Source organism: Lactuca serriola, chromosome 4 (genome assembly GCF_051521515.1).
Source record: "Lactuca serriola cultivar US96UC23 chromosome 4, Lser_US96UC23_V15, whole genome shotgun sequence".
Classification (NCBI taxonomy): domain Eukaryota; kingdom Viridiplantae; phylum Streptophyta; class Magnoliopsida; order Asterales; family Asteraceae; genus Lactuca; species Lactuca serriola.
The window spans coordinates 125986009-126011629 of NC_136411.1; the positions used below are offsets into that span (position 1 = coordinate 125986009).

At 39.2% G+C, this 25621-nt stretch overlaps 1 non-coding gene across 1 annotated transcript; it reads left to right on the top strand.

Annotated features, from left to right (window-relative positions):
• The first annotated feature begins 14423 nt into the window (after positions 1 to 14423).
• LOC145103558 (small nucleolar RNA R71) lies at positions 14424 to 14530 on the top strand. The gene has a single exon (XR_013706642.1). It is a non-coding gene; the product is annotated as a small nucleolar RNA R71 (small nucleolar RNA).
• The last annotated feature ends 11091 nt before the right edge of the window (positions 14531 to 25621 follow it).

Here is a 25621-nt window from a genome sequence, read left to right on the forward strand (position 1 = left end):
TGTTGGGGATGCTTAACCCAAGTCAGTCCCTTTGTGAGGGGATCTGCTGGATTCTCATCCGATGATACCCTCTTTGCCATGAGGAGTCCTTCTTCTATTCAATGTCTGATGAAATGGTATTTTTTGTTGATGTGTCTGGATCTCCCGTGATCCCTTGGTTCCTTGGCTAAGGCAACTGCACTTTCACTATCACATAAAATTTCCATTGGCTCCTTAATAGCTGGTACAACTCCAAGGTCTCTAATGAAGTTCTTCAGCCATACCGCCTCCTTTGCTGCCTCGCTAGCTGCGATATACTCTGATTCGCAAGTTGAATCAGCCACTGTCTCTTTCTTGGAACTCTTTCAAGAAATTGCTCCCCCATTTAAGGTAAACACCCAGCCAGACTGAGAGCGGAAATTATCCCTATCAGTCTGAAAGCTAGCATCACTATACCCTACAACTCTAAAGTCATCACTCCCACCGAGGGTAAGGACCCAGTCCTTAGTCGTCTGTAGGTACTTGAGGATATTCTTTACCGCAGTCTAGTGTGCCTTGCCAGGGTTCCCCTGATACCTGCTAACCATGCTTAAAGAAAAAGCTACATCAGGTCGAGTACACGTCATAGCATACATGATCGATCCTACAGTCGAAGCATAAGGTATTCGACTCATTTCTGCTATCTCAGCCTCAGTACTCGGGCTTTGTGTCTTACTCAATCTGGTGTTACTCTGGATGTGTAACTCTCCTTTCTTGGAGTCCTGCATGCTGAACCTCTTCAACACCTTATCCAAGTAGGTACTCTGACTAAGTCCAATTAGTCTTTTACTCCGGTCTCTCAAGATCCTTATCCCTATAATATAGGCAGCTTCTCTTAGGTCCTTTATAGAGAAACACTTCCCAAGACAGGACTTAACTTCCTGCAGAGTTGGGATGTCATTTCCTATGAGTAGTATGTCATCCACATACAATACCAAAAAGCTAACTATACTCCCACTAGCCTTGACATATACACAAGATTCATCTTCACTCCTAGAAAAGCCAAATTCTTTGACTTTCTCATCAAAGCAAAGATTCCATCTGCGAGGTGCTTGTTTTGATCCATAAATGGATTTCTCAAGCTTACACACTCTATTAGGGTACTCTGTATTGACAAAACCCTCTGGCTGACTCATGTAAACATCCTCAACCAACTTTCCACTGAGGAAAGCGGTTTTGACATCCATTTGCCATATTTCATATTCATGAAATGAAACTATGGCTAACAGAACCCTAATAGACTTAATCTTGGCCATTGGAGAAAAGGTCTCATCATAATCAACTCCTGGAGTTTGTGAGAAACCCTTTGCAACCAGTCGTGCCTTATAAGTGTGTACATTACCATCCATGTCGGTCTTCTTCTTGAAGATCCATTTGCACCCTACAGTCTTACAACCTGGTACATTCTCAACCAAGTTCCAAACTTGATTGTCATACATGGACTGTATCTCGCTGTCCATTGCCTCTTTCCATTTGGCTGACTCGGGGCCTACCATGGCTTCAGCGTAACTGTTAAGTTCATCCAGACCTATCAGTGTCTCATCAATGATAAGTGTATCACCTTCCACAGTAATATGGAAACCATAATAATGCTCAGGTGCATTCCTAACCCTTGTGGAATGCCTCAGAGGTACAAACTTGTTAATTGGCTCAACAGGAGTTTCCTCCTCAAGTTGAGTGCTAGGGATTGAAGTTCCTTCATAATTTGACTCTTGCATTTCTTCAATGTCAACTTGCCTCCCACTGTTTCCTTGGCTTATGAACTCTCCCTCTCTCTCTCTCTCTCTCTCTCTCTCTCTCTCTCTCAAGAAAGCCCTCCTAGCTACAAAGACCACATTTTCACTAGGTCTATATAAGAGGTAACCAAAGGATTTCTGTGGGTAGCCGATGAAAATACACGTCTCACTTCGAGGTTCAAGCTTATCATGAGTCTCGCATCTCACGAAGGCCTCGCAACCCCAAATCTTGATGTGGTCTAGTTTGGATACTTTACCAGTCCACATCTCATGAGGAGTCTTGGCAACTTTCTTTCTAGGGACCAGATTAAGGATATGGGCGGTAGTCTCTAAGGCATACCCCCAAAATGAGATTGGTAGCGAAGCTCGACTCATCATGGAACGAACCATATCCAACAAGGTTCGATTACGCCTCTCGGCTACACCATTCAACTGCGGTGTCCTAGGAGGTGTCAATTGTGAGACAATCCCACATTCCCTAAGGTAGTCGAGGAACTCTGAACTAAGATACTAACCACCTCGATCGGATCGAAGCATCTTAATGTTCCTGCCCAATTGATTCTCGACTTCCTGTTTAAATTCTTTAAACCTTTCAAAAGTCTCTAACTTATGCTTGATTAAGTAGACATATCCATATCTACTATAATCATCAGTAAAAGTCAAATAATAACGATTAGCATCCCTTGTGGCATGTTTGAAGGGTCTACACACATCAGTGTGTATAAGATCCAACAAACCTTCACCCCTCTCACAAGAACATGTGAAGGGTGACTTTGTCATTTTTCCAAGTAAGCATGATTCGCAACTATCATCTGACTTTAGGTCAAATGACTCCAAGACTCCATCCTTTTAGAGTTGGCCTATGCGTTTCTATCTTATATGTCCAAGACGAAAATGCCATAATGATGCTTTATCCAAGTTATTATCATTAACAGTATCAATACACAATACATTATTTCCTAACTTATCAACCACATATACAATTTCATACACCATCACAAGATAATGCTTTAAAATAAAGAACATTATTAAAGAAAGCATTAATCGAACCAACTTCATTATCAAATGAAAAGGTAAAACCTTGTTTGTACAATGCATCTGCTCCAAGCAAAGCCCGGTTTTCTATAAAACCCACTGTAAGTGAGCTACGCCTACGCTATTTTTAATATAACTTTTATTTAATTATAGTAACGTTATTAGGAACTTATAATAAGTACTTGAGCTATTATTATGGGTCATATAAGTATTGTTTAACCCTTATATAATAGTAATAATAGCTAGAATATTAATTAGTCTCGACGAATAATAGACTAAACTCTAGTGGTAATAATACTAGGTTTCATCGAAGGAAATTATTTTTAAGAAGCGAAGCGCTGTCTGAGTTCAGAATAACCACCTTTTCAAGTGAGTGCATAGTTACTTTCATCTTACACATAGATATGGAGTATTTTATATAAATTACGTGCTATGTGTGCATATTATTTGAATACTTGTTGTCTATGTTGGATGAACGGTTTTATACATGTTTTAAAAGATTTAAACAGTATATTTATTTTATATCTACAAATATGTTGCGGATGAAAAATGGGTAGATGAAATAGTTGGTGTGTAGGATGAAAGGAGATACCATAACCTTAACCGACAATGTGGTGATGTAGTCATCTACCAGAGTATAGATGGCGACCACAGACTATTCTAGACAACCCCATGGAAACACCAGCAGGACCATAACCTGTAGGTGATGAATTATGAGTTCAGGAGATGTTGTAACTACGTATTCATGCAATGATACTCTAACCCCTTACTATGAATTACGAGTTTAGGAGATGTTGTAACTACGTATTCATGCGATGAAGCCCTAACCCTTGGTGGACACGTATTGGGGGAGTAATCCCTAAATCAATACTGTCTATGCGATGTAGGCGATGATCCTTAGGGAGAGTCCTTAGGAACAAACATATAAGGAAATGCGATGTAAGGAGATGAGAGGTAAATATGATGTAGGAGATGATCCTTAGGATAAATCCTTAGGGAAGGTACTTAGGAATAAAGAAGATAATGGGGATGGGTAATTAGGTTAATTGTTTGATGATGAAACCTAATAATTATATTATTGTGGGTTGAAAACCCTACGTACTCACCAGGTTTCCCAACCTGACCCACTCAGTTTACTTGTATCACATGTGACAAGGTGAAGTTACATTACATTGAGAGAATAAGGAGATATAGATCACTGGTGTAAATGAATGTAAGTTCTGTTTGTGGTTATGTTTCTGTATTGACGATGACATCCCAAATGTTTTAAAATGAATAAAAATACATTTCTTCGGAAATGCTTTGATAATGAAATTATCATGTTTTTCTGGGAACAAATTTCGCAACGTTTTTATTAAAAGAGATACTATGGTTTTTATAAAGCATAAACAAAATCGGTCTTTTCTGGCCGTGAAAATGGGGATGTCACAGTTGGTATCAGAGCATTGGTTTAAGCGAACTAGGAATTTGTAGGATTTCTAGACTTAAACTTAGAATGCTAAGCAATGTCTGTGAGATGTGAGCACTAGCTTATTTTAGGAATTGTGCCTAAAAATGTTTTTATGTGATAAATGCTTTGTACCTGATATGCTGTTGTTTGTTCGGATCTATGGTCTATTGCCGACCGGATCTGGAAACTTTATGTGTTCAGGTTTCTAAACATTTAATTACGGTATTAGAACTGACATATAACTTTTTGGAGAGATAAGGGGATTATACGTCAATCATAGATAAAATATTTCCTATCTTAATTCTCGTCATTACACACCAACCGTATGATTTGGTGTATAGATCGAAATGACAAGAACCCGAAGTGGAGTTAGGAACGGGAATCGAAATTGGAATCAACAACCCCTAGTGATTGAACAAATACCTGTTGTAGTAACCGCACCCGAGCCAATCACCATGGTCGGGGTACAAGCGATGATCCAAATGATGTTGGATCGTCAAATGGAGGATACAAGGCGTTTAATTCAACAAAATCGATAGGAACTTACAATGCCTATTGAACAGCCCGAGCTGAATGATGGGCAGTCAGAAGGAGGGAACTATAGTAGGACGGTTGGTCAAGACAACCCACCGATAGTTAGACGAAACAATCAGGGTGGAGGAAATGATAAATGTGGATGCAAGTACAAGGATTTCATGGCATCCAAACCCCCGTGTCTTTCTGGAATCCCATCACCGGTGGAAGTTATGGATTAGATCTCCGTGATAGAGACAATGTTTGAGAGTTGAGAGTGTAGCAACAAACAAAAGATCGCCCTTGCGGTCCCTCTATTAAAGTCTGGAGTATTGAGCTGGTGGAAGCTACTAGCTAATACGATGCCCAAGGGAGAAACAAGCAAGATGTCTTAGGAAGATTTCCTAGTGCAATTAAAGATGCAATACTGCTATGAGCAGGATCTTCTGGAGATCAACAATGAATTCCAGAATCTGAAGAAGGGGAGGATGAGTGTCACAGAGTATGCTGCAAGTTTTATAAAGAAGATGAAGCTCGTTCCTTATCTAGTTCCAGTTGAGTTCTCCAAGGTCAACAAGTTTGCCCATGGATTACCAGCAAAATTTGGTCCAATGGTCAAGCAAGCAGCCACTCTGAAAGTCGCCATCTGGGCTGCTAAGAATGTGGAGATCCAGATAAGAGAGAAAGCTCTGGAGAGAGCTAAAGTTGGCGAGAAAAGGAAGCATGAAGGATCTTCAAGGTCCAACAAGGAGAGAATTTTCCCGAAGTCTGGAGGAGGAGGAGGTGAAGCAAGATGGTGTGAGAAGTGCAAGAAGAAGCACTTCGGAAGATGCGATTGAGAAGTGACATGCTATAAGTGTGGTACGACCGGTCACTATTCCAAAGATTGTACATTCGATAACAAGAAGTGCTACGAATGTGGAAATGATGGGCATATTTTGAAGAACTGTCCAAAGAAGAACGAAGTTGCAAGGCAAAATGCGCCGTTAAAGCCAAAAGCAAGAGCATTCCAAATGATCCTTGACGAAGTAGATGTCAATGCAAGGAATCAGGAGTGAGGATGGATATCCGAGGATCAAGTTATGAAGAAGCCATGCGGATAGTATCAGGAAGTGTAGCCTATTAGAGGCATAGTATAGGTTGAACTTGACACCTATGTAATCATTTCAAGGAATAATATAAAACATTCGTTTTGTTATCTGATGTGTCAAATTGTTATGTGATTTTTTTATGGTTAATTGGAAAACTGCGAGATAATACTTGGGACGAATATGAGTAGGTGTGAAAGGTAGTAGATGCATATACTACCAGAAGCACATGACTCACGCTTGGATCAGGGAAAGTCACAAGGTTACCAAGAAGCTTGTAATTGATATTGTTTTATTCAAGTATGTTGTTACCATCATTTCGGTAATGAATAAGAAGATGATTGTTATTTTGACACCCTAGTATCATATCTAATTGAGTCTGACTACCATGAGTATGTTACGTGGTTTAGAGAACCAAGTTTGATGTAGCATCTGACTTAATTCAGAAGATTGAAATAAAAGATAATCAAAGCGATCAGTAGAGGTATCGGGATAGTTGCCTGTAGCTAGAAATGCTACCTTTTAAGATGTGATTAGAACATGAAGAAATGTATAGTCTGTTCTGGAAGACGCTAAGAGACTTGAGTCTAAGCGTGGGAACATACGATGATAAGTCATTAGAATATGACACATCGGTCCTTTTTAGTAATAAAATAACTTATCTTAAGTTTGTTAAGAAGAAGAAGCAGTCTCCAGTAAGGATCGAGATTGTCACTTGAAGGTCATAATTTGGAGTCTAATGTGAGATAGGGAGCAAGTGCAAGATCGAGCACCGCTTGCAATCAGGAAGTCTTAGAGTTAGATATTCGTTCGAAGAAACATCAAAGTTACAGTTATTACTTAGGATGAAGAGATAACATATGGAGTCATCATGTGAGCCCTGTTTCGTTGATGATTCTGGGACGTAATCATTCTAAGGGGGAGATAATTGTAACGTCCGTAGATCTGGGCTAGTCAATTTATAGATAATAGGGGTCGAAAACAAATTTTCGAAAAAATATTATTTAGAATAAATAATATTAACCAATTTGTAGAATACATCTCAAGGGTTCCGTACATATAAAGAACGTTGAAATCCGAGTTATAACGAAGAAGTTATGGTCCGTCGAAGTTTTACGACAAAACCGGCACGACACCGGGAGACGTAAATAGTGAATTTACGATGGAGGACTTTTTAGCCTTATAAATCTAAAAGAAGTTTTAGTATACGTTAAACCGAAAACATACAAAAAAAAGAACGCCTAAATCTGACTTCGTATGAGGAAGTTATGAATTTTCTAAGATTTGGCTTAGCAGTTCACAGCCCGAAACTCGAATTTTAGATCGAGTGGTTTTTGGCCTACGCGACCTAAATGAGAATTGAAGATATCATTAATAGGAACTCAACGGTAAAAATACAGACGAAAACAGAGTCCGTATGTAGAAGTTATGAATTTTAAGCGAACATTTAACAGTATAATCTCCTCGTACTGTTAAATTTAAGATTGGTCGATAATTAGCCGACAGAGTCAAAATGAAAGTTGTAGATCTTATTTTTACCTACACGTGGATATAAATAATGTCAAAAACGGAGGTCGTATGTGAAAGTTACAGATTTTAGAAGTCGGAATTGTGTTGTGCAAAAATGGGTGATGTGGCACAATCTTGGCCATTGCTTTCTCCCCAAGTCTTGCCACTAGATGGTGACATGTGACACCAAGTTCAGCCATTTTTCACCCTATAAATAGAATCTCTCCCGCCCTTATTTTTTCACACCTTTCCCATTCTTTCTTCTCTTTACTCTCTCTCTAGAACCTCTCTCTAGCCCCGAACCCCCCCCCCCCCCCCCCCCGAAAAGCCTAGGGAACCTCCCTAGCACGAGGCGGAAGCCCCGGAGTGCTCGACGGCTCTGAGAAGAAGAGCTTTTCGGCTCGGGAACATTGCTCCAAGTAAAGCCCGGTTTTCTATAAAACCCGCTGTAAGTGAGCTACGCCTACACTATTTTTAATATAGCTTTTATTTAATTATAGTAACGTTATTAGGAACTTATAATAAGTACTTGGGCTATTATTATGGGTCATATAAGTATTGTTTAACCCTTATATAATAGTAATAATAGCTAGACTATTAATTAGTCTCGACGAATAATAGACTAAACTCTAGTGGTAATAATACTAGGTTTCGTCGAAGGAAATTATTTTTAAGAAGCGAAGCGTTGTCTGAGTTCGGAATCACCACATTTTCAAGTGAGTGCATAGTTACTTTCATCTTACACATAGATATGAAGTATTTTATATAAATTACGTGTTATGTGTGCATATTATTTGAATACTTGCTGTCTATGCTGGATGAACAATTTTATACATGTTTTAAAAGATTTAAACGGTATATTTATTTTATATCTACAAATATGTTGCAGATGAAACATGGGTAGATGAAATAGTTTGTGTGTGATGAAATAAAATGATGAGAGATATGTGATGATAGAAAGTTGATGATAATTAGGTAAATAGATGATGATGAATAGGTGATGTAGGATGAAAGGAGATACCATAACCTTAACCGGCAATGTGGAGATGTAGTCATCTACCAGAGTATAGATGGCGACCACGGACTATTCTAGACAATCCCGTGGAATCACCAGCAGACCCATAACCTGTAGGTGATGAATTATGAGTTCATGCGATGTTGTAACTACGTATTCATGCGATGATACTCTATCCCCTTATTATGAATTACGAGTTCAGGCGATGTTGTAACTACGTATTCATGCGATGATGCCCTAACCCATGTTGGGCACGTAGTGAGGGAGTAATCCCTGAATCAATACTGTCTATGAGATGTAGGCGATGATCCTTAGGAGAGTCCTGAAGAACAAACATATAAGGAAATGTGATGTAAGGAGATGAGAGGTAAATATGATATAGGAGATGATCCTTAGGATAAATCCTTAGGGAAGGTACTTAGGAATAAAGAAGATAATGGGGATGGGTAATTAGGTTAATTGTTTGATGATGAAACCTAATAATTATATTATTGTGGGTTGAAAACCCTACGTACTCACCAGGTTTCCCAACCTGACCCACTCAGTTTACTTGTATCACATGTGACAAGGTGAAGTTACATTACATTGAGAGAATAAGGAGATATAGATCACTAGTGTAAATGAATGTAAGTTCTGTTTGTGGTTATGTTTCTGTATTGATGATGACATCCCAAATGTTTTAAAATGAATAAAAATACATTTCTTCGGAAATGCTTTGATAATGAAATTATCATGTTTTTCTGGGAACAAATTTCGCAACGTTTTTATTTAAAGAGATACTCTGATTTTTATAAAGCATAAACAAAATCAGTCTTTTCTGGCCGTGAAAATGGGGATGTCACAAATACTTTTGTCCAATACCTTTCCAACATAACCATACCAACCCCGTGTAACCATGCCCAATTGACAATAGGAGTAATTCCGAACTCGCGGTTGTACAACCACCCCAAACGACTTTCATAATTATTTAACATAGCACGGGAGAGGTTTTGAGGGAACCGGTAGAGTGGGTGAATACTTGATTGTGACATACCCAAATTTCACGGCCAGAAAAGACCGATTTGTTTATGGTTTGTTTTTAAAAATCAGAGTAATCTTTCAAAGAAAAAGGTTGCGGAATTTATTCCCAAAACAAAATATGATAAGAATTTGTCAAAGCATTTCTTAAAGAAATGTATTTTCATTATATAACAAAATCTCGGGATGTCATGTTCCGACACAGACACATAAGCATAAACAGAACATACATTTATTTACACTATTGATTTACATCTCCTTTAATCTCTCAGTGAAATATGTCTTCGTATTGATACCTGTGATACAAAGAAAACTGAGTGGGTCAGGCTTGGGAGCCTGGTGAGCATATAGGGTTTTCAACCCACAATATTATATATATATATATATATATTCAATCATCAAACAATCGTTCCAATTACCCATCCCCGTTATCTTCCTTACTCTTAAGGGTCTACCCTAAGAGTCATGTATTCGTTCATTCCGTATTAGGCACTAAGACAATAACTGCCAAGGTTCTTTCGTAAAGCACTAATTCCATAGCTGCTATGGTTCATTCATCGGGTGCTAAATCCATAGCTACTAGTGTAGGTACTAAGTCCATAGCTACCAACTTTCGTCTATATGGTACTAAATCCATAGCTACCAAAGTTCATCTATACGGTGCTAAATGCATAGCTACCGAGGTTTATCTTTCGTCTCATCCTCAAACTCATCCTTCATCACACACCAACTATTTCATCTACCCATGTTCTACCAAACATATTTGTAGATATAAAACACATATACAGTTTAACTCATTTAAAACCTATATAAAACATCCATTCCACACCCATTTCAAATAATCAACAATATATAAACACATAGCACGTATTTCATAGCCAATATTTCATACTTATGTGTTAGAAGAAAGTAACTATATACTCACTTGATCATAAGATGACCGGACATCACTACGGCTTGTAGAAGTAGTATTCTTCAGTAGATCTGGAAGATCTTCACAAAAATTGGCTTCTCGCGGGCAGATCTTCGGCTCGGGAATTGCACTTCTCGGGATCTTTTCGGGGCTTCGGGACTTGCTTTCGGGGCTCGGGAATGATACCGGGGCTTCGAGATATTTCTTGCACATAAAACGGGGTAAAAACGAGTGAGAGAGAAGAGTTTGAACGAAAGAAATCGACAACCCTCGACATCTATTTATACGGTGCTGAAACCTCGATTACGCTGGGCGTAAATCCAGGTACGCTGGGCGTACTAAGCCTTACGCTGGGCGTACGCGACGTCACTGGATGCGTATGACACTCGAGTTCGGTCAGGTGACGTACCTGAGGCGGTTCCGGGTACGCTGGGCGTAGTTCGGATCAGATCGATGACTCCCCCCCTCCTTCGGATAATATCCGAATTAATATTAAAATTAATATATTTTAATTATTTATAAAACTTCCAAAATTCGTATCTTCCTCATACGAACTCCGTTTTCGATGTTCTTTATATCCACGCGTAGGTGAGACTATACTCTACAACTTTCATTTAGACTCCGTTGGCTAATTTTGAATTTATTTATATTATATTATTTTTAAAAGGTCGGGCAGGATAAGTCCATTAAAAATGCATAACTTCTTCATTCGACGTCCGTTTTCGTCTGTCTTCCTTCCGTTGAATTACTATTGACGATATCTTCGATTCTCGTTTAGATTACTTTGACTAATACTCACTCGATCTCAAATCAAACTTCGGGTTGCATACTGCGAAACTGAAACTTAGAAAAATAATAACTTTCTCATACGAAGTCAGATTTGGGCGTTCTTTTTATGCACGCTCTCGGTTTAACGAACTTTACGACTTTTGTTTAGATCACTAAGGCTATATATTGCTCTAACGTAAATTCACTTTTTACGTCATTCAGCGTCATACTTGTTCTGTCACGAAACTTCGACAGGTCATAACTTCTTTGTTATAACTCGGATTTCGGCGTTCTTTATATGTACATAATCCTTGTAACATATACTACAACTTAATTAAGATTATTCATCCTAAATAATCTTCTATCAAAAAGTCATTTTTGACGCTTATCATCTCCAAATTGACTAGCTCTGATCTACGGGCGTTTCATTGACACATCAATAGGGTCTTATGCTTGAGGACCTACCCTTTGAGCGCCCATTTTTCCTGAAATGACCAACAACAAAAAAAAACAAACCAAAACAACCAAGAGATTAAATTGTAAACCAAAAAAGGAAACTGGTCACCCAGATTCCACGTCGTGGTTTTCAAGTCCACGTCGTGGGCTTGATTCGTGTCGTGAATCTGGATCGGTCCAAGTATAGTTAAAACTAACCAACAATTTCACTCGGGGTATGACTATCTTGTATATATAAGTTCTTAATTGACACATGCATTCGAAAATAATCAACCAAACAACTCAATTTTGGGTATTTCATCTCCAAAAAAAACCCTAACCATTAAATGCATAAAATGAGGGAAAAGTAACAAGATTATTGAATGTAACACTTACCAAATGTAGATATGAGAAAAATAAAGCAGAAATTGTAGAAGAAAATGGGAAAAAAATCGGATGTGGGGTTGTTGTGTTCGTCCGTGCGTGTTGTAAGCAAATGGGGATGGTCCAAAGGAAGATATCCTATACTGGTCCCCCCCCACCTTGACTTTTTAAACTCCACGTCATGGGTTCATGGCCACGTCGTAGGCTTGTTTGTTGGGCTTAGAATAATCGGGGCAATTGGATTCACCACGAGGTGGGCTTTTGGGCCACGACGTGATGTCACAAAAATTGATAAGTCCAAAATTTATTCATTAAAACCTTAATTTTATTTCTAAAAAAAATTATTTCAAGCAATATTTAAGAGCCCCAAACTTAATTTGCCTTGTCTAAACATTAAGATGATTTAGATGATTATTATCCTAAAAATTAACTAAAAATTCAAAAACTAAAAATGTAAAATGAAAAGAAATTCAAACCGAGCTCAGGTTGCCTCCCGAGAAACGCTTCTTTTTATTGGAGTCATGAGCCGGACTTTGTGCCGCCTCACGTTGAACTTATCGAAGTGTCCCTCACCACTTGTATCTTTTTCTCTTTCCACCTTCTTTTGTGTCCAATATATTCCTTTTTAGAATTTTCTTTTTTAACCCTTGCATCATTTTCTTCAAGCTTTCTCTTAATTCCCTTATTTTCCACAAGATGAGGTTTTTCTTTTTCTTCATTTTTTAGCTCCCCAAGCACCATCTTCTTATCCATAGTTAGTCTCTTTTCACTAGAAGTAACTTCATCATCGTCACTTGATACCAAGTCTTCACTTTCCTCACTCACCCAAGATGTTGGAGTTTTATAAGCAATCACTTCAAAAACAAGTGGAACGGATGCTCTTGGTTTGGTGCGTTTAACTTGTTGGATCTCTTCCTCCATTAATTTATCCAATTCTTCAAGTTCATTCTCTTCATCAATATTGAAAACATCACCTTGAACGTCATTCCCTTAAAAACCATCTTCTACTCCAAAAGTAGCTTCATCATCTCCAACTCTCAAAGTAAGTTTTGACTCGCGAATGTCAACCAGGGCTCGAGCAATATTAAGCAGAGGGAGACCAAGAATGATTGGGACATTGGTGTCTTCTTTCATATCTAAAACGACAAAATCAATTGGAAACACGAAATTCCTAATTTTTACCAAGATATCTTCCACAATGCTCTTGGATGTGTCACTGAACGAGTGGCCATGTGAATTGTCATTCGTGTAGCCTTCAAACCTGGAAGATTTAGCTTTTGATAGAATGAGTAAGGCATTAGATTTATGCTAGCTCCTGAATCAGCTAAAGCATAAGTCTTTAAATTATTCCCACACTCAGATGGAAGAGCGAGGCATCCAGGATCTCCCATCTTCTTTGGTAACTCTCCCATAATCACTTTAGAACTTTTCTCACAAGGAATTACCTTGGAATTATTCTCTAACTGCTGGTGAGTATTGATTAAATCTTGTAAAAACTTTGCATATTCAAGAACCTTAGACAACGCTTCAATAAAAGGGGTATTTATTGAAATACCCTTCACTTGCTTCATAAACTTCAAGTGTTCGTGCTCCAGTGGGTGAATATGAGGACGATAAGCTTGAACATCATGAAACTTTTTCTGTTCAAACTCACCCCATGTCGAGGATTCGATGTTTCAGCTTTATTTTTTCTTTTAATCGTGACTTCTTTGAGCTTGATCCGATTTGATGTGGGTCAACTTCAAGTGCTTCAAGGAACTCAGAGATGGTATCCTCTTCAGTTTCTATTACCATTACATGCGATTGAGGCTTTTTCTCTGGAATTTTTGGAGATAATTTTTCTTGTACAAAAGTAGTTAGTTGACCTAGTTGGACTTCAATATTTTGGATCGATGCTTGGTGATTTCTTAGCAAGGCTTGCTGTTCCTTCATGATATTTTGATGTTACCTTATCACTGCATCTGTCTCATCGTGTCTTTTCTCGAAAGCCTGCATAAATCTATGTAACATAGACTCAAGATCAACTCTCGTTTCAGGAGGTGGTTGTTCTTTTTGGTAGAAGCCTCGGTCAGTCTGCCTATATTTTTCTTCTTTCAGCTTCTTATATTCGTCATATGGTAACCACTCCTTCTTTGGTTTCCTCTAATTTTCATCATACTTATCTCCACTCGAGTAGCAAACCTGCACCTTTTTATTTCCATTTCCATCCAAGTGGCAATCTTTTGTTAAGTGTGGACCATTACATCTTTCACAACCAACTCTAATAGCATGAATTGATTGGTCCATCTTGGTCATTCTCCTGTCCATGGTGTCAAGCATAGCTAGTACAACAACAACCATGTCTTCAGAATTTCCTCCCCCAATTCCTTTAACTCCACCATGTCTTGGATTATAGTACTCATGAGAATGCTTCGAGAACTCTTCAATCAACTCCTTTACTTCACCCGAATTTTTCTTCGTAAGTGGTCCTTGAGAATCTAGGAGTTGCCTTGTCATGACATTCACCCCATCATAAAAGATAGAAACTTCTTGTTGTATGTTAAGGTCATTTTGAGGACAGTTTCTTAGTAACCCTTTATAGCTCTCCCATGCCTCAGAAAACGACTCACCTGGTTGTTTCTCAAAGTTGGCTATTGCCTTCTTGAGTTTAGATATCTTTGATGGTGGGCAGAATTGTTCTAGAAATTGCTCACGCATCTGTGCCCAAATAGTAATTGCACCGAGTGGTAGCGCCTTCAACCAATCTTTGGCAGCTCCCTTAAAAGTAACAGGAAGCATCCTTAACAAAACTGTCTCTCTAGGAGCATTCGAGACATTGAAATAGTATGTAATGTCATTGACCTCATCTAGGTGCTTGTAAGCATCCTCATGATCCTTCCCAGAAAATGGTACGTCCTTAAGTGCAGTAAGAATGTGTCCTTTTAACTCGAATGTTGCAATAGCGAGAATTACGGGTTTTACTAAAACAGGACCAACATCGTCTCTAATTCGTTTCTTGTATGCTCCCATGGACATATCTGCAATGTTTGTCATCTCGTTTTCTGGCTCGTCTACGAGTTCACTCTTTTCTAGTTCGAATTTGGGTTCAGACTCGTATTCGTATTTTTATGGACTAGGTATTAGATCAAAGCCTTCAACCTTGCTTTCGTTCTTCGAAGATGTACTTGACTCACCCACGTTCTTCCCTTTCTTCTTTCCAAAAACCGATTTAAGGTCCTTGAAAGGTGACTTCTTTGGCGTTTGGTTGACTCATATGTTCTTATCTGTCTTCTTGTGAAGGGCTGACTCTAGATCTTCAAGCGGTGGTACCAAAGGTGTGTTGGAACCTTTAGTCATGAACTACTGCAACAAAAACAAAAAAAACGTAAATCTAAATAAAAACTAAGTAAAAATTACCTACTGACTGGACTCACGTCGTGAGCTTAAGGCCCACGTCGTGAATTCAGCACTGAAACAAAAACTAATGCAGAAACTTAACTTTTTGCGTTTTACCCCACAAAAAGGATCGATTAACCTAAAGCAAATAAATCAACAATTAAAAAAGTCGTTCCCCGGCAACGACGCCAAAAACTTGATGCGTGCAAATAGCTACACCTAATTTTACCTACTATTCTACTAGCTATTCGACCCAGGGCAGTGTACCCTTTTGTAAATTGTATAGCACAAAAGTGGGTATCGATCTCAGGGAACGATATTAATTATTTAACCTACTTACTATTAAATTAATCTAACATTCTAGCAAAAGTAAAATGGTTTTTATCTAATTTTTCAAGTTTATACAAACTTAAATTCTCAACAACTATTCAATCAAATATTAAAAACACTTATGTTATTTCGAATCCACTTTCCCTCAATGGTTTAGCTATTAATTATGACAATTCCCGTTGGTTACCTGTTAGGTCCAGTTTAGTGTTGCGTCTTTGGGCTCGTTAGCTAGTCCAAGTTTTGTCTCCGGTATGGGTCTGTCCATCCGTGAGTTTGGTTTAGGGTTTATTATATATAGATGCTTGCATGCATTCTTAAGGTAAGATTTGATAGAGATTTGATAGCGTACAAGTTCTTATCTTTTGTAACCCTAGAATCCTCTACAGCGGAAGTTCTTCATCGAGCTCTGCTGAGGATTGAGTTAATCAAATCATTCGACACATTCAGATCCATACTTGTGTTTTTTACATTACTATTTCTGTTTTATTTATTTACCTGTTACAAAGATCTAATTGATCAAAGAGTTTTCGAACTCATCAATTGGTATCATAGCAGGAGGCTGTGTAATTCATACACATCTCTTTTGTGAAAGAAGCGATTAGGGTTATTCCGCATTAACTGATATTTATTGAGCCGTCACTCCATAATTGACGTATCTCTTTATTTATTCGTTTGCCCTAATATTACATATTACAAGTCTGATCTTTCAAACAGGTTAAACGATCAAGCATGGACGATTCTCAATCTAATCCTATCAACATCTCAAACAACATTGGATCAACGACGAAGATTCCTATTCTATACACCTAGGATTACGAAGTTTGGGCTCATCATTTTGAAGACTATGTCATCGGATCTGAAGATAATAGGTATCTTATTTGGGAAGCCATTGTGTCTGGACCATTTGCTAACTCAGGAACATCCAAGATCATTAAAACTCAGAAAGAATATAATGATCTATTAAAAGATGTTAAAGACGTTGCTCAAGACGAAAAGGAGAAGTTTCAGTGCAACATCAAAGCATTGAGACTGATCCGATTCGCTCTTCAATCTGACACGTTTAGGTTGGTGAGTTCCTGCAGTACCGCTAAAGAAATCTGGGATAGGTTGCGAGAGCTGTATTCCACAGATGAAGATTTAGAGCATTCTATTCAGACCTTGCTTTTGTCTGAGTTTGGTGAATTTAAGCAGAATTCTGATGAAACTGTCACTCAGACGTTTGATCGCTTCAATCATCTTCTTAGCAAGATGATCAAACATGATATAGAAAGGAAGTTGATTGAACAGAAGGTCACCTTTTTGAATGGCCTAAGATCTGAATGGAGAGCTGTCATGTCTACAGTTAAAGCTCATGAGCAGTTCAAGTCATATTCATTGGCAAAGCTGGTGGGAATTCTGAAATCCCAAGAAAAGATTGTCATGCAAGAAAAGAATGTGGTCTCAAGTTTGGGGTCCTTGGCCCTCCTATCAAAAGGCAAGAATGCAGTGGAAGATGAAGATCTGAACCTAGAGGACTATGATCTTACGTCAGAAGATTATGCTATGATGGTGTCCAATCCAAAAAGGTTCATCAAGAAGAGGTTTCCTACCAATAAGAACCGAAATTGACAGGGAAGCTACAGTTCTGAAAAGGTAAGGGAGGAGCCGAAGACAGAGGAACCAAAGAAAGAGGCGAAAGTTGAAGGAGATTTTGGCGTTAGCTGCAATTACTGTGGAGGAAAGAACCATTATGCTAAAGATTGTGTTCTGAAGAAAATGGCAGAGAAAGATGAGGAAAAAGATGAAGAGGCTGTCTTGATGAAAAAGCTGGAAGAGATGAAGAGGAAGAAAGCTACTACTAACCCTTCTATGAATGCTCTTATTGTATAGGGTTCGGCAGAGGATGACGAGTTCGGTGGCGTGCAGGTAGGGTCAACCGACTCAGAGGATGATGAAGTGAGAAAGCCTTCACATGGAAAGGCATATGTTGCAAGAGGTGACGAAAGCAGTGGAAAGTGTTTTGTGGTGACTGATGTATCTTACATAAGGGGATACAATACTGATGGTGGAAACGAGGAAACCAAGGAGCGAGAGGACTTATGCTTCACAGCAAAACCTCTCAGTGTGCAGATCAATGAGCTTGATGAATTGATCAAGAAGGTACAATCTCTCTTTATTTCATTCAAAGTCCCACAGAAATCATATGAAAAGGAATCAAATAGCTTAAATTCAAGAATCTCAAATCTGGATAGTTGTTTAACTCAAACACGGGTCACCAATTCTAACCTAATTGACCAAATAAGCAGGGTGTCTTCCAAGAGTGAGGAGCGAAGGATGTGGATAGAGCAAAAAGAGTCGGAGCTGATAAAGTCTAAGGATGAAAACATTTATTTACAAAGAGACAATTTAAAACTTTTAAAACAGAGAAATGTTTTTTGTTTGATTGCTAAACGACTTTATGCTAACATCACTCAACTACATCTGAATTGTGAAATAGGGCAGAAAATACATCGCATGATTTTACCCTTCCTTGAGTTTAAGGAGGATGAAATCGATGCTGAAGCATATAACTGCGAAAGTGTTGTATCGTCTGCTGATGTGAATCCCACTTACATGTATGGTCTGGACAAAATAGAATCTTTCATAAAGTCCAAGGACCATAAGGACATGCTGAAAAACCTTTTGGATGATGACGATAAGCTGAAACTAAGGACTGAAACTATACAAAAATTTGACTCGTTGAGTGCCAATTTAAGTTCAGAAAATAAAATTGATGTTGAAAACGCATCTGAACTTAATGAGGACGATGATATGAGTGAAATTTCTGTAGAGGATGTAGTCGACTGTTCTGAGTTTGTCAAGAGCGAACCCGAAAACCACAAAAATCTTATTTCTGAAAATTCTGTGGAGTTTGCTCGTTTGTCCCAAAATAAGTCCCCGATTCTTGAAGAAAAGGATGTTGTGTACCAAAAGGTGAGAACAACACCAAATCAGGTGTACAAGGTCACAGGAGTAACCGAGCATCAAACAGCCGAACTCACTGCCATAATGAACGAAGATAACGCAGATGGCTGTGATGAGTTCTTTTGGTCTGCTCCTATAGATAATGCCGACGAAACAGTTGGTTTGTCAGAGCGAACGTCCTGGAAAACAAAAGGAAGATATGTACCAGAGCCGTTGAACAAGCCTGGCAACTTTGACGTGCCAAGCACAAGTGGTACAAAAGAAATACCTGTAGAAGAAGTCACTTCCACAAGCGAAACATCATCTGTGAAAAGTGAACCGGCTGACAAGAAGCTGAAACAAAAGGCCAACATCCACAGACAGCCGAAACAAGTGAACGATCAAAAGCAGCAAAGAAACCTAAGATACAAAAAGAATCTCTCTGAGCGAAAGCAGTTTTGGCGCTCTCAAAACAATCATTTCTCTTATCATGATAGAAATTCAAAGTCAGAGAAAAAGGATTTCGGGCCACATGAGGAACATAACCGAAAGGACAGGTTCGGTTCAAACAACAACCGAAAGGACAGGTTCGGTCCCGAAAGCAATAGCTACCGAACGTCCAGGTTCGGTCCCTTCAATGACCAAAAACAAAAGGGTCATATCGAACCGCAAGTCAGAAGAAATTCCCATTCTAATTCTTCTAGTTCTCAATTCTCTTCTAAACCCAATTCTGTTCGTGCACAAAATTCTAAATCATCAACGAACCTGAAAGGAAAATCGAAGATTTCCTCTGTCCAGGAAGACCGAAAGCAGTCTAAAGCCCAAACACCAAAACCTGAAACCAAACCCACTGTTGCTAATCCTAACAAAATGAAAGTGTTTACCATTAAAAGAAAAGATGAAACAACATTAATAAAAAGAACATATCTTATTGATGTTTCTCTTACTATTCCTGTTCATGTGAAAGGCTCACGTGGACCCAAGAAACTTTGGGTTCCTAAATCTGCTTAATTTTTGCAGGTTATAAGTGACGAACAGTTCGACGAAGAATGGTATATTGACAGTGGCTGTTCACGTCACATGACAGGGAGGAAGGAGGAGCTAAGGGAGTTTCGATCTCTTCAGAATGGTGGGAATGTCAAATTCGGCAACAACTCCTATGGAATAATAAAGGGTTATGGGATGATAACCAATGGAGACTTCACAATAAGAAAGGTGGCGTATGTTGAAGGTCTACAGCATAATCTCATCAGTGTGTCTCAACTGGTAGGAGGCACCGGTCTCAAAGTTTCATTTGATGATGAAGGTTCAGAAATCATAGAGAAGAAATCAAAAAGGGTAATTCTCAAATCAGAACGCAAAGGCGAAATGTTTCCTATCAATCTCAAACCAATCAAAGGAAATCCAGCTATATGCCTATTATCCAAAGCTCATTCTGACGAAAGCTGGTTGTGGCACCGAAGGCTCTCACATCTCAACTTCAAAGATATCAACAAGCTTGTCATAGGAGGTCATGTTCGGGGTCTCCCATTGCTCAAGTTTAATCGAGAACATTTGTGTGCTGCATGTGAAATGGGGAAGCAAAGTCGTCAAAGTCACCCATCCATTATAAACACAAAAGTTGTTGAACCACTTGAGTTGCTTCACATTGACTTGTGTGGTCCATCATCTATCGAAAGCATTGGCGGTAGCAAGTATATTCTTGTTATTGTTGATGATTTCTCACGTTTTACATGGGTATTCTTTCTGAAGCACAAATCTGAGGCTACTACTAAGCTAAAGATGTTTATTAAGCAGGTTGAAGTGCAACTGAGAAAAGTCGTTCGCAACATCAGGAGCGATAATGGACTGGAGTTCAAGAACAAAGAATTTGAAGACTTTTTGGCAAAAAAAGGAACCAGTCACAACTTCTCAACTCCCTATACGCCTCAACAGAACGGAATTGTCGAAAGACGAAACCGATCCTTGTGTGAGACGGCCCGAACGATGTTAAGTTTCGCTTCTCTTCCGTTATATTTCTGGGTTGATGTTATTGCTGCAACGTGTTTCACACAGAACCGGTCTTATCTCAACAAGCGTTTCTCTCTCACTCCTTAGGAGATCATCAATAACAGGAAGCCGAACGTAAAATTCTTCCATGTGTTCGGCTCACGATGCTTCATCTTCAACTCCAAAGAACATCGTAACAAGTTTGACGTTAAAGCTGATGAAGGAATTTTTCTGGGATATTCTCTTACTTCAAAAGCTTATCGGGTCTTAAATAAGCGCTCTAGGAAGATCGAAGAAACATATTATGTGACTTTCGATGATAACTACGTTAAAAAGCTAAAGGCTACTGAAGAAGCAATTGGAGAGATTTTTACTCAAACTGGTCAAGTTACGGCTTCGATTGCTAATCTGTTCGATCAGTTTGTGGAACTATTCGATGAACCTGAGAAAGCTACTCTCTCGGAGGCCAAGGCAGCAGACAACAAAGTCGACCATCTGAAGCAAATTGTCGAAGATGCCGCCAAACGAATGGGTGAAGGAGAACAAGTTCCAAACGAACCTCCTGAGCAAGGTGCTTCAGTTGAGGGGGAGAATCCACCTTCTTCAAAACAACCGAGCTCACAAATTAAGGGGGAGAATTCTATTCCAGTGCCACCCGAAAGCTCTACAGCACCCGAAAGCCCTTCAGCACCCGAAAGCTCGACAACACTAGAAAGTCCAACTACACCTGAAAGCTCATCAGTCGAGGGGGAGAACTCCGATATGTTCTACGACGACGATAGTCAATCTGAATTGGAAGAAATAGTCAACGCTGAATTGGATCCATCCTATGATCCAAATTACCCTCCTCTTGTTAAATGGACCAGAGATCATCCTGTATCTCAGATAGTGGGTAATGTCTCTGAAAAGGTCCTCACCCGATCTCAACTGAAGGCAAAGCAAACATCTCTATTCTCCAAAGTAGAGTTTTGCATGTATAATTCTTTCGTATCAAAAGTTGAACCGAAGACAGTAAATACGGCTCTTGATCACTCTGACTGGGTTCAAGCTATGCAAGATGAACTCAATGAGTTCGAAAGAAATAAGGTTTGGCACCTCATTACAACTTCTAAAGACGCCTCAGTTGTTGGTCTCAAATGGGTATTTAGAAATAAAATGGACAAGGAAGGCAATGTGATTCGAAACAAAGCTCGTCTCGTGGTGAAAGGATACTGCCAGGAGGAAGGAATTGATTATGAGGAAACTTTTGCTCCGGTAGCGAGGCTGGAATCTGTTCGAATATTTCTGGCCTATGCTGCACACAAGAACTTTGAGGTCTACCAAATGGACGTGAAATGCGCCTTTCTGTATGGAGAACTTGAAGAAACAGTTTACATGGAGCAACCTCCTGGATTTATTAATGAAAAGTACCCCAATCACTGTTATATTCTGGACAAGGCGGTTTACGGTCTGAAACAAGCACCTAGGGCATGGTATGAAACGCTAACCAAGTTTTTAAAGATCTCAAAATTCAAACAAGGTTCGGTTGACCCAACCTTCTTTCGTAAGAAGGAAGGTAACCACCTTATGATTGTTCAAATCTATGTCGATGATATCATCTTTGGCTCAACGAATCCTAGCTTAACAGCTGAATTCAGAAAGCTGATGGAGACTAAATTTGAAATGAGCTCAATGGGTCCGATTAACTTTTTCCTTGGTTTAAATATTAGACAGGGACCCGGAGGCATCTTTATCAACCAGGAATCTTACACCAAGACTCTTCTTGCTAAATTTGGCATGATGGGAGACTCAAAGGTTAAAGTTCCAATGGCATTCGGCACCAAGCACACACCATCCTTGGAAAAACTTGCAGTCGATATTACGCTATACCAACAAATGATTGGGTCTTTAATGTACCTTACTGCTAGCAGGCCTGATATAATGTTTTTTGTGTGTTACTGTGCTAGATTTCAGGCGAATCCTCGTGAACCACATATGCTTGCAGTGAAAAACATACTCCGGTATCTGAAACGAACTACCTCTCTCGGTTTATGGTATCCATCAAACTCAGGTTTCTTCGTTCAAGCCTACTCAGATGCAGACCTTGGAGGTTGTGGTTTAGACAGGAAAAGCACCACTGGAGGCTGCCAATTCCTTGACGGGAAGTTGGTTAGCTGGCAATCAAAGAAACAGGCATGTGTTTCTCTGTCTACAGCCGAAGCAGAGTACATCGCAGCAGCTTCCTGTACATCTCAAGTGATTTGGATCCAAAGCCAGCTCCGGGACTATGGACTCAATATGAAAAAGATCCCACTATATTGCGATTCAGAAAGTGCAATTAGGATCTGTCATAACCCAGTGCAACATTCCAAGAGAAAGCATATAGCACTGAGGTATCACTTCATTAAAGATCATGTGGAAGATGGGAACGTCGAAATTCACTTTGTTCGAACCACTGATCAACTGGCTGACATCTTCACCAAAGCTCTTCCTAAAGCATCTTTCAATAAAATTCTACAAGGGCTAGGTATGATGGAATCAGAGTCAGTACCAAAGACTACTTCTCAAAATTAAAAGTTGGAAGCGAAATAGACCGACTGCTCGGGTTCGGGTCTTGTTCTGGTATACCGAAATGAACTCAACGCTCGGGTTCGGGTCTTTTTCTGGTATACCGAAATGAACCAAATGCTCGGGTTCGGTCCTATCATCTGATCTTCGCTTATCACTCTAAGGTAGTTTCTTTGGTTGTAAACCTTTTGTATCATTTTCTCAAATTCATTTCACTTATTTTCAAAGTTCTTTTCTTTTTCAAACTTATTTTTTTTTGCAACCGAAATAGACCGAACACTCGGGTTCGGATCCAAATTTTTTTTTGTGTCTCATTTTTTTTTAAATCAAAAGTTCTAAATTTTTTTTTTATCAAAAACTCCAAAAACATTTTTTTAATTATTAGTTCGATAATTTTTGTTTTGTGTCTTATATTTTTGTGTGGCCATTTGTGGGGAATTATTTCATTAGTTAAGTGTCCCTAGAAGCATGTTGCCGTATGTGTCCAAAGCCTCACCTGATTCTGAATTATAGCCTTACTGACTTGGTACATACAAACTTTGTCTTCCAAATTAGGCTTTCATATTTATTCTAATCATGAGCTACCTGACTCTCTTCTCACATGAGATAAGAGTTTTCTGCTTGGTCCTTATTTTAACAGCAGAGGTACTTTGGTTTCTTTACACCATCTACACTACTTTTCTCCATCTCATTCGCTTCATAAACGTAACCCTTGAGACTCTCAGAAATTACCACTGAGTTTTATGGTTACACAATTTCTGTGTTTATGATCTTAGCTTCGTGTCACTACGTACTAAGTGAAACCCACAATTCAATACCTATTATGCATTGATGGTGAACAATCAATTTTGCTCTAAGCTTTCACAAACGAATTGACGGATTTATCAATGAGGATGGAAAGTCAAATCTCTAATTTTCTTTTGTGTGATTCCTATGAAATTGTTAAGTCCTATAACATTTCTTCCCTTGGAATCTAGTTAATTTTTTTTTTGAGATTTTACATAAACTATTTTATCTAGCCACTTAAATTATTTCAAACCTACTTGTTCAACAGACTGCATTGGTCTCACAAGTACTTCGTTCGATTTCTGTCTTATATCAAGATCAGGAATTCTGAATTGAAGCGAAAGCCACCCAAATTAGCCTGATTAAAAGAAGCCTTTCAACACTTCTCAATAAGTGTCTGATTGTTATTCAACGGGAAACCATACAAAAACTTTAAAGTCTCTCTTGACTTTGAAGGAAGAGATTCATGCCCGGGATCCTTTGTTTCGTGTCTTTACTGACATCACAAAATCCCTCATATGTGTTGCTTTATTTCTTTTTCTTTTACACACTAAGCACGAAAATCTTTTTGATTTTCCAAAATTCTGGTTTCATTAGTTACCAGGCAGTTGTGGTTAATATTGATCCACGTGGTCAATTTTGCTTTAAGATGACGTTTAATCTAAAAGGATAAGATGCTGACTCAGGCGGGAGTCCAATCGATTTGATTTTCAAACGGCTCTTGAAGGCCAGGCGTGCGAAGTGGAACCGTTTCGTTTAAAAACGGCGCCTGATGGGAAGACGTGTGAATCGGGACTGACACTCTCTCTCATGCGTAATCATCGGTGATACCAACTGTTACGCATCAATCACTTCGAAAAACCCTTCGTATTTCCCTCGAAGATTTGGGACAGATTCTTCTCTCTCCTCTACCCACAGTATAAAAGGTAACGTAAACCATTGTTTACCTCTTTACTGCACCCATATTTCAGAGAGCAAGAAAACCTTCAAGTATTCTACTGTTCATCATCTCTCCCATCTTCTTCACAACAATGGCGGATTCATCATCAGTTCATTCCACTTCCCACATCCTGCCGATTCGTCCCCAACAGAGTTTGATCATCGATCTTACTCCTCAGGTCTATGATTCCTTCATGTTCCCGATAATCGAATGCCTCAAGTACTTGCCACTTTCTCCTGCACTCACTAAAGCTGAAGCAGTTCCTATGGAGTTCTTATCTCAGATTTTCGCCACTGCTCATTATGACAAGGCAGTCGACAGGATCTTCTTCGACGTGCTTGATCACAAGGCGTCAATCTCCAAGCAGAGGTTTTGCTTAATTTTAGGGTTTGAACCTGATTCAACTAGGGTTAACCCTGAATCGATTCCAGTGGGTCACATGTTCTCTATGTTCTACAACATGGGGTATACTGAGGTGCTGACAACGGTCACGAAGTTCAAGAAATCATGCCTGCCTCCTCAGTGGAATGGGTTGTTTACTGTACTGTTCAAGGGTCTATCTGAACGCAGTGCTGGGTCAGACGGTGCAAGTCGTCTGTTCATCACACTTCTCTATGGGGTCTACAATGATATCAACCTGGACTACGGGTCCATCCTATGGCAACAGCTCATTCAGAGTCTGTCTTCTACATCTCGGCATTCCGAGATCTCCTATGCTCGTTTCTAGACTCTCGTCACAAAATGGGTGATAGACAAGTAACACGTCCCCATTGTTGTTGGTTCTCCAATGTCTTCGATTGGTACTTTCCATACCACGAAGATCATTGTCTCCGACGCATCCAAGTTTCACT